Here is a 9,341-nt window from a genome sequence, read left to right as displayed (position 1 = left end):
TTCAGGACCCCCTACCAAAGGAATAATGCTAGGTCTTCTCATGTCTATTAACCATCAAGACAACCTTCCCTCAGATATGCTCACAGGACAACCTAATATAGATAATTTCTCAGTAAGACTCTCTTCCCAGATGATTGACTCTAGATTGTGTCAATCTGATGGTTAAAGCTTCCACAGTTTGAAGGGTTTAATACTGTCTTACGGAATGAGTTAGTGCTCATGAGAAAGGGTTTCTATAGAAAAGCTAGCCTGCCCCTTCCCCTAGCATCTGGCCTCAACACATGATATTCCTCTTCCCTTCTTTCCTTCTCCCCTCTTTCCCCATCCCCCACTATTACCAGCTCCACCATGCTGGGACCTAGCAGGGATGCTATGTGGTCTTGGACTATGGGCCTCCAAAAGAGTGAGCTAAGCAAAACTGCTTCCAAACAACCTTGCTTTGCTTAGGGTGTTTTGTTACCCTAAGAAGTCACACTTTGCTTCTAGCTGGTTTTTTTTTTTTCTTCCCTGAGCTGACAAGAGGTATGTCTTTATGTCAGTGAAGTATATGCGCAAATTGTACCAAAAGATTTGAAAGACACAGAAGTATAAACAAAGGCTCTGAGCCGGGTATGGTGCCTCATGCACACCTTTAATCCCAGCACTCAGGAGGCAGAGGCAGGTAGGTCTCTTGAGTTTAAGACCAGTCTGTTTTATAGAGCGGCTGCTACACAGAGAAATCCTGACTCAAACAAAACAAGACATATCAAAACAGAACAGAAAGGCTCTGGCTGAGAAAAATTTGGGGCTCGGGGGCTGGGAAATTGGTGCGCACACCTGGGCCACCCTGAGAACAGACCTAGAGGGTCTGTTTATGACAAGAGAGGATGTTAGCTCCTCAAAGAATCTACTTAACAGGGTCCTCTCACTGAGACTGCACACATTTGAATTAGGACAACTCCCCTCTGTTTGCAGTATCTTGTCCTTGTCCCTGATCCATGACCACAGCTTTCAAGATAAACCCCAAATGGAAGCAATCAATGAAGGAGGACAACTTAGAACAAAGTATGTTGGCACACATACATGAAAGTGTCATAATGAAGCCCATTATTATGTATGTGGGCATTTTTGGAAAGTGGAAGCAGGAGGTCAGAAGTTCAAGGTCATCTCTCAGCTCCACTGCGAGTTTGAGGCCAGCCTGAACTACAAGGAACTCTGTAGAAAGAGAGAAAGGAAGGAAGGAAGGAAGGAAGGAAGGGAGGGAGGGAGGGAGGGAGGGAGGGAGGGAGGGAGGGAGGGAGGGAAAGAGAGAAGGTGGAGGAAAGGGAAAGGAAGGAGGGGGAAAAGAAAAGAAAAAGTTGGCACGACCTGCCCCTTTCCATAATTCTCGGGTCTCAAATTAATTACAGACCTGTGTGTTCTTCTCCCAGTGGATCTACTTTGTCTCAGGAATTCCTACCTAACCCTCAAGATGAAACGGGATTTGAAAAGCTGGCTGCAAGTTTTTAGCCAGCGAACAGCCTACAGTGGAAGAGACATTGTGAAGTAGAACCCTTGGGCATGGCTATGCAATCACCTAAAAGCTCATCCCTGCATATTGAGATATGGGGTGCAGTGTCCTGCGGCAGGGGTGAACCCCAGCTGCTCTGCCTGGAAGGCTTGTCTTTAGGCACACCCTGCTCTTTGGTCACAGCTGCAGTCCAACCCAGTCCCTGTAAATCAAATCCTTTTTTCCAGTAAATTACATGCCCGCTCTGGAGCAAGGACATGCCCAGAATGAGAAGTGGATCTAACCTCCGCTTGAGTTGAAAGACAACTCAATTAGTTCAAGCCAGTGACTCTTGCCTCACCAAAAGGTCCTATTGCAGCCACTCAGCCTCTCTACTAGTTCCTGTTTGTTTTCTTAAACTTCGCTTGGGCTGTGACTCAGTACATGTAATTGATGGCTGTTGCCAGTCCACCGTCCAGAGAGCTCCATCCTTCCCTCCCCAGTTCCTGTTGCACTCCTGGATCCGCTTGCATCCTTCTCTGGGGAAAACAGTTTTGTTTTTTTTTTTCTTTTTTTCTTTTTTTTCTTTTTTTTTTTGGGGTGGGGGGAAACAGTTTTATCCTCCCCAGGAGCTGTGAAGAAAAAAACCGTAACATCTTGATTTTTCTAGACCAAGAACAAGGCAAGGTGATTCTCTGGAGAGAAGTCAATCCCACCTAGTGCCTGACCCTTTGCCACCCACTTACCCCACCCCAAATCTGACTTTTTAGATTCTTGCTTTCTGTGCTTGTTCCTCCCAGGTGAGCTAAGAGCTAGTCACACTTAAAAAGCAAAGCAAAGCAAAACAAAACAAAAAGCCTTTAATAGGGAAGATGGCTCAGAAGTTAAGAATTCTTACTGCTTCTGCACAATACCCGAGATATTCACTCACATGGTGGTGGTGGCGACAGTGCACAGCCATCTTTAACTCCAGTTGCAGGGGATCTAACTCCCTCTTCTGACTTCCATGAGTACACACATGTGCACACACATACAGGCAAAGCACTCAGACACCTAAACTAAGCAAAACAACAAGTTGTTAAGCCCCTCAATCTTCCGCAGCCCATTAAATCCACCAGATCCCTTTCCTCGTGGGGCCTGGTAATGACTGTGGCAAGCAGCCTCAGTAGTAGTGAACGTAGCCTGTTGCCTATATGCATTTCCCCAAGAAACCACGGGTACAGTTTTCTGGTGGATTTTCATATCCCAATGCCTGAGCTCCAGACAGTGGCCAGGGTTCACAAGGATGAAGTCATCATGTCAATTTGCACCAAGTTACAGAATAAAGAGTGTGTGTTTGAGGCCCGCCCTACTCAGAATAGAGCCATGTGCAAGTTCCCTGGCTACCAGAAGATCCATATCTCAAAGTGGGGCTTCACCGAATTTAATGCAGGTAAATCTGAAGGGGTGGTAGTTGAGAAGTGGCTCATCTCTGATGGCTATTGAGTCAAACATAGCCACATTTGGCTCCCCTAGGCAAGTGGAGGGCCTTGTCTAGGCCTTGCCTAGGAAACACTTGAGGGTTTCCACTGTGCTGCAGAGTTCCAACATTCCACCCAACATGCTCAGCAATAGCTCTCACATCAAGTCAGCAAACATAAATCCAAGTGTGGCACATGCTGGTGGTCCCAGCACTCGAGAGGTGAGGCCAGGGAACCAGGAGTTCAAGACCATCCTCAGCTACACAGCAAGTCTGAGGTCAGCCTGGTCTAAATAAAACCATGTCTTTCAAGGGAAACACAGGAAAATCAAAGGTGCTCTAGGCCTTGGGTTCCCAGGCCTGTCATCCCAGCACTCGAGAGGCTAAGGCAGGAGGATTAGGAGTTTGAGGCCAGCCTGGATCTGTCTACAGAAAAAAAAGAAGCTCAGAGGTAGAGTGCTTGCCACGACTGTCTCCCCACTAACCCCCACATTTCCCCCGTGAATTCCTTATCATTTTCCTCCCGTGGTATGCTTTTTTACATACCAAGTGCTGGGATCACGCACCGTTTATATGGTGCTGGTGACTGAGCCCAAGGCTGCATGGATCCTAGGCAAGCTCTGTACTAATTGAGGTGCTCTAGTCTTGCTTTATCTGTGTGTGTATAAACACATGCACACACACACATGCAGAGAGTGGGAGACCAGGGATAATTTTCAGGGGTCTGCTCACTGCTTCCACCATGTCGGTTCCAGGAATCAAACTCATGTTTTCCAGCTTGGTATCAAGTACCTTTACTCCCTGAGCCTCCCTCTGGCCCTTTAAGTCTTTTTTTGACATGTAAGCCATAACTACTCATTAAAAGATCACTAGTACTTAAGTACTGTATACCGGTTGCTTGTTATTTCCTAATTTGCACCCTGCCTACTTATCCAGCCAAGACAAATTCTGTCTCTTTCTTGGCTTCTAGACTATTCTAATTCCAAAAGGACCCTAACTCTCACCTTCTGCTGACAGTGAAAGTCTATGATGGTTAGTTTTATTTTGTCAACTTAAAACAAGCTAGAATCATGTGGGAAGAAGGAACCTCAATTGTGAAACTGTCCCTATGAGTTTGGCCTGTAGGCAAGCCATGGGGATTTTCTTGATCAATGACTGATGTGGAGGAGCCCAGCCCATTGCACACTGTGCTATCCCTGGGCAGATGGTCCTGAGGTGTGCAAGAAAGCAAACTGAGTGAGCATGAGAACTACATGCCTAGCCCTAAGTTAATACTTGCTGCTAAGCGGAGGCATATGCCAAGCGTATGTGAGGGATACAAGGAGCATAGTCATAAACCAGGTGTGACGGTGCACACCTTTAATCCCAGCACTCGAGAGGCAGAGGTGGGCAGATTTCTGTGAGTTGAGGCTAGCCTGGTCTACAGCATGGGTTCCAGGACAGCCAGGGCTACACAGAGAAACCTTGTTTTAAACAAACAAACAAACAAACAAACAAACAAAACAAAGAGCACAGTCTGATGGTGAAGACAGAGGGAAGCTCAACGCTGTGGTAGTTCATAGGGGTAAATGATGGGGCTATGGGACTTGGGGGAGTCTGGGCAAGGCTTCTCTGGGGACATGAATGATATACCAACAAGGAAAGGAACTGGGAGACATTGTGAGACAGATTAATCTTGGGGTGGTTCTCACTCATTAACTTCAGCAGCTGTGTCCAGAGCCCACCATTATTAAAAGAGCCTGTGAAAATGTTCATTATTCTCAAGGGGAGAAGAACCTTCAGGTAGAAGAAAATGTTTCAATGTGTAAGTTTCCAGTGCAGATCTTGTTACTGAACCAGACTCATTTTCATACTTCACCTCGCAGTGAGCTGGCCTCTAAAGCCATCAGTGTAGGGAAAGAGAGCTTATACACTATTCATAGAAGACCAAACACCAGGAGGGGAGCCCCAGACTCAATTCTATTGCCCCAGGATAGGGATCCAAGGATACCTAGATGCTTAGGGGATGAAAAACAAGGGTTAGAAACATGCTCAGAAATAAGGGAGGGGAAGGTACCCTCTGCCTGCACTTGTACCAAAAGACTTCTTGATTTCCCACTAAACCCGAGTTAGACAAAGGCAGTTTTAAACCTGTGGGTAGGGTTGGGCCCCATGACATCCAAAGCTCATCTGTTTGAGCCATAGAAGATTATTTCCAATTCATTCCTGCCCCACTCTCACCCCAACTCCCAACCCCGCAAAGAAAAATCTACTTAGAAGACCTAGGTGTTTGGACCTCAGAGATATTGCCTATAGTACAGCAGGCTGGCTCCACTCAGCCTTCCTCAGCTTCACAACTTCAGTGGTCATTGGTTTCAACACTGTGTGGAGGCCAGACATCAACCTCAGGGTCATTCCTCAGGTGCCTTGTTTTTTAGACGAGGTCTTTCACTGGCCTGCGGCTTGCCAGTTGAGCTAAACTGGCTGGTCACTGAGCCTCAGGGGATTCACCTGTCTCTGCCTCCTTATACTGAGATTACAAGCTCACGTCACCAAGTCTGCCTGGCATTTTTTATGTGGGTTTGGGGATTAAATTTACATCCTAATGGCACTTTACAGGCTGAGTCAATACCCGAGTCCAGACCTTTGCATTGTAACTAGGAAGGCAGGATAGCTAAAGTGTCTGAAGAGGGTGATGTTAATGTCATCATGGGGACATTCATGCTACCATATTCTAAGAAGCATCCTTAATGTAGAAGGGACTTGTTTAGGCAAAAGTGTATGGGACCTGTCAAAATCTCTCTCTCTCTCTCTCTCTCTCTCTCTCTCTCTCTCTCTCTCTCTCTCTCTCTCTCTCTCTCTGTGTGTGTGTGTGTGTGTTTGTGTGTGAGGTGGTGGTGGTGTGTGGTGGTAGAGATGGCTTAGGGAGTAAAGGCACTTGCCACACAAGCCTGATGACCTGAGTTCAATCCCTAGAACCTACATAAGGAAGGAAGGAGAGAACGAAGCCTATGAAGCTATCTTCTGACCTCTCCATAACACATATGTGTGCACGCATGCACACACACACACACCGAGTAAAATAAAACCAAGAGCTTGGGAGACACTGGTCTTCCTGTTCATCCATGGAGAACTTGCTGATCTCCCAAGTAGCCTTTGTGGCCCCGGGTCCTTTGTTGTGATCCTCAAGGTTGATCATTTTCTCCTATAGTAGGGGACCTCTTTGTAAGTTCTGGCAGTGGAAGCCACCTCCGCTCAATGGCTTTCACGTGTCCCAGGACTCCAGGGCCAAAGTCCTGTGCATGCCAAGTTCTGTTTGTTGCCTGGCTTCTACATGGATGTTGGCAGAGGAGGCAGAAATTCCAGGAATATAAATTCCTCCTTCCTCTTGGCACCCCTTCATCCTCCTCCTCTCCCACCCCCTCCTCAAACAGTTCTCAGGCCTTTGCCCATTTGGGAAACAAGTGGCCAATTGTCTCTGGGATCATCATATCTCTAGGGAAAGGCTGCACTAGGGCCAGATAAAACTGCCGTAGGCTTTGAATGTGGGATTCAACGAGGGTTGCTGGGTAAAGCCAGGGGACCAGCAGGGCAGGGGAGGCAGGCTGAGCAGGGAGACACAGATATGAGCAGAGGGATCCCTAGAGAGGGAGAGGCATGTGGTCATTGTGGAACCTCAGAAGGCAATGGGTTCTGCAGCACAGCACGAAGGAATAGGGCATAGAAAACAAGAAGACCCCAAATTACAAACCTGTACTTTTTCTAGGAGCCTCTCATTCCTCTGGCTTCCTTCACCTCACTAATGAACCGTTGTCACTCATTCCAAAGAACTGTCACTCCCTGGGTGAATACCTAAAAAGCCACAGTGATCAGGACATTTGCCTGCTTAAAATCCTCCAGGCAGAATATCTTGGTTTTCCTATGTGCTCCCCATCTGGCAGTCTTGGTGAAATCTACAGATTTCTGCCTGGTATCATGGCTTTAAAGATGTAAAATGAAACACACCAGTGTTATTAAGACAACCAATTATATTAAGACACCACTATCACATATTTCCAGGCTGGACCTAGGGTTGTAGCTCAGTTGGTAGAGCGCCTGCCTAGTCTGCAGGAGGCCCTGGGCTGGATCCTCAGCACTGCATAAACTGTGTGTGCCTGTTGGTGCATACCTGTAATCTCAGCATTCAAGCGGAGGCTGCAGAATTGGAAGTTGAAAGTTATCCTGAGCAACATAGTGTGCTGAGGCCAGCCTGGGATACACGAAACCCTGTCTCAGAACATATTTTATATATGGCTAAGTTGGTAAAACACCTGCCTAGCACACGGAAGGCTCAGAGTAAATCATTAGTCCTAACAAATCCTTTAAAAAAAAAAAGATGTGTTTGTTTTTACTTTATGTGTATGAATGTTTGTCTATATATACTTATGTGACCCACATGTCTGATACCCTGGAGCTTGAGTCACAGGATTTTGGAAGCTGCCTTGTGTGTGTGTGCCGGAAACCCAACTCAGGTCGTCTACAAGAGAAGCCAGTGTTCTTAACTATGAAGCTATCTCCCCAGACACATTGTTTCTGGTTTCTGAGACAGGGTGTTGGTCACAGGTGGGCTAGCCTGGAGAATGCTATGCAGCAACAGAGACAAGGAGAAATGGGCCTCAGACAAGGTGCAATGTGAAAACCAATTCTCAAAAGTTGTCCTCTCCTGGGTGTGGTGGTGCACACCTTAATTTTAGCACCAGAGAGGCAGAGGCAAGTGGATCTTTATGAGTTTGAGGCTAGCCTGGTCTACTTGTGAGATGCTATTTCAATAAAAATTAATAAAATTATATTTCTCTGACCTCCACACTTGCACCGTGGTATGTGTGCACCACACATATACAAAACAAATAAAAAATTTGAAATATACGAGGCACTGTAAACAGTTGCTCCCAAAGAGCGGTTGTCCCTACAGAGAACATTCTTGCTCTCAGCATACCTATACTCACTGATGGCTGCCAGCAAAGAGACTGAATTGACAGAGGCCGGCAAGGACAGGCTATCTTCAAAAGAGATGGTTCAAGTTACATAAGAGGCTGCTCACAACAGGGCTGAAATCCAAAAGAGACCTTCCCAAGAATTGCCTTCTCACCTGGCATTGAGTTAGGGAGGAGCCAGGCCAGTGGGTTGAGGGAAACAGGAAGCTTCAGGGAGCAGAGAGACCACAGGGGAAGGCAGTAGGGGCTGTGGAAACTCGGCTGAGTGCTTAACATAAGAAGAGCCCAGGGCTTCCGGCTCAGCACAGATAACCTTGAGCAAGCTATTTCCTCCCTCTAAACTTCAGTTTCCCTTATCTGTAAAGGAGGCTAACGCTCCCTCCTGGTGTCACGCTCATCATTAAATGAGATAATGTCAGTAATGAGTAAATGTTTTATTTGTCTGATCTTGTGTCCTATTTATTAAATATCTAACTAGAGTGAACCTTATAAAAACATCTTATTGGAGCTGGAGGGGTGGTTCTGTGGTTGAGAATTCTCCTGAAGAGGACCGGAGTATGGTTTCTAGCACTACTGTCAGGCAGCTCGCAACCACCCTTAACTCTAGCTCCAAGGAATCTGACATCCTCTTCAGGTCTCCGAGGGCACCCACATTCATGTGGCATGCATATACAAACATGTACGCACAAATAAAAATTAAAACAAGTCTAAATGCATAAAATACCTTATGACAGGAACAGACAAATTTGTGTTCATTTAAATTTACTCCAGTATTCACCATTTTCTCTGTTTTCCTTTTCTTCACATTCCACACTCCTCCCTGCCAAAGGTCTCTATAGAATCTTCCAATCAGAAGCAATCTTGCAAGAGGTCAAAGGAGAAAAGGAGAATAGGAATCTTGTGGACTTTAGAAATGATGTCAAATTCTAATGTGTGTGCTCACAGGTACATCCCAACTCCAGAAGTGGCCATAGAGTAATAAAGTACTCATCAAAACAAACAAAGCTCAGGCATAAAACTTACAATGTCTTAATTATTATTGTAACCTCTTTTAGGTTTGAAAAGAGGTCTTAGGTGGAAGGCAACGTTTAATGCAAAGAAATGACTCTTAAATGGTGGGATTCAGGAACTGATGACCTTTGGGGAGAAAGGCTTTGGGATGCCTTTGTTATGTATGCCATAGGAATAGCTTCTGAATTAATTAGTTTGGGGTGGGGGTGGGTGGGCTTATAACTGAGCAGCCTTTTCTTGTCAGTGGAAATTGTAGATGAAATTCTGATTTTTTTTTTTCTTTAAGGGAAAGACTTTAAAGAACTGGGAGACGGCTTATTGCATAAAGCTAATGCTGTGTAGGGTTGAGGATCAGGGTTCAAATTCCTAGACCTCCCATAAAAGCTAGTGGGCTTACAGGGAGGCAGAGACTGGATCCTTGTGGAAAGCTGGCTAGCAGGACTAGCCAAAT

General features: G+C 46.0%; 1 non-coding gene across 1 annotated transcript; it reads left to right on the top strand.

The window, feature by feature from the left end:
- Positions 1–2,563: 2,563 nt before the first annotated feature.
- Positions 2,564–2,693, top strand: LOC114613381. Its single transcript, XR_003710171.1, has one exon. It is a non-coding gene; the product is annotated as a small nucleolar RNA SNORA70 (small nucleolar RNA).
- Positions 2,694–9,341: the final 6,648 nt, after the last annotated feature.

Source organism: Grammomys surdaster, unplaced genomic scaffold, assembly GCF_004785775.1.
Source record: "Grammomys surdaster isolate TR1022 unplaced genomic scaffold, NIH_TR_1.0 126198, whole genome shotgun sequence".
Classification (NCBI taxonomy): domain Eukaryota; kingdom Metazoa; phylum Chordata; class Mammalia; order Rodentia; family Muridae; genus Grammomys; species Grammomys surdaster.
The sequence above is the reverse complement of the archived record's forward strand: the minus strand, read 5'-3'. Positions and strand labels throughout refer to the sequence as shown.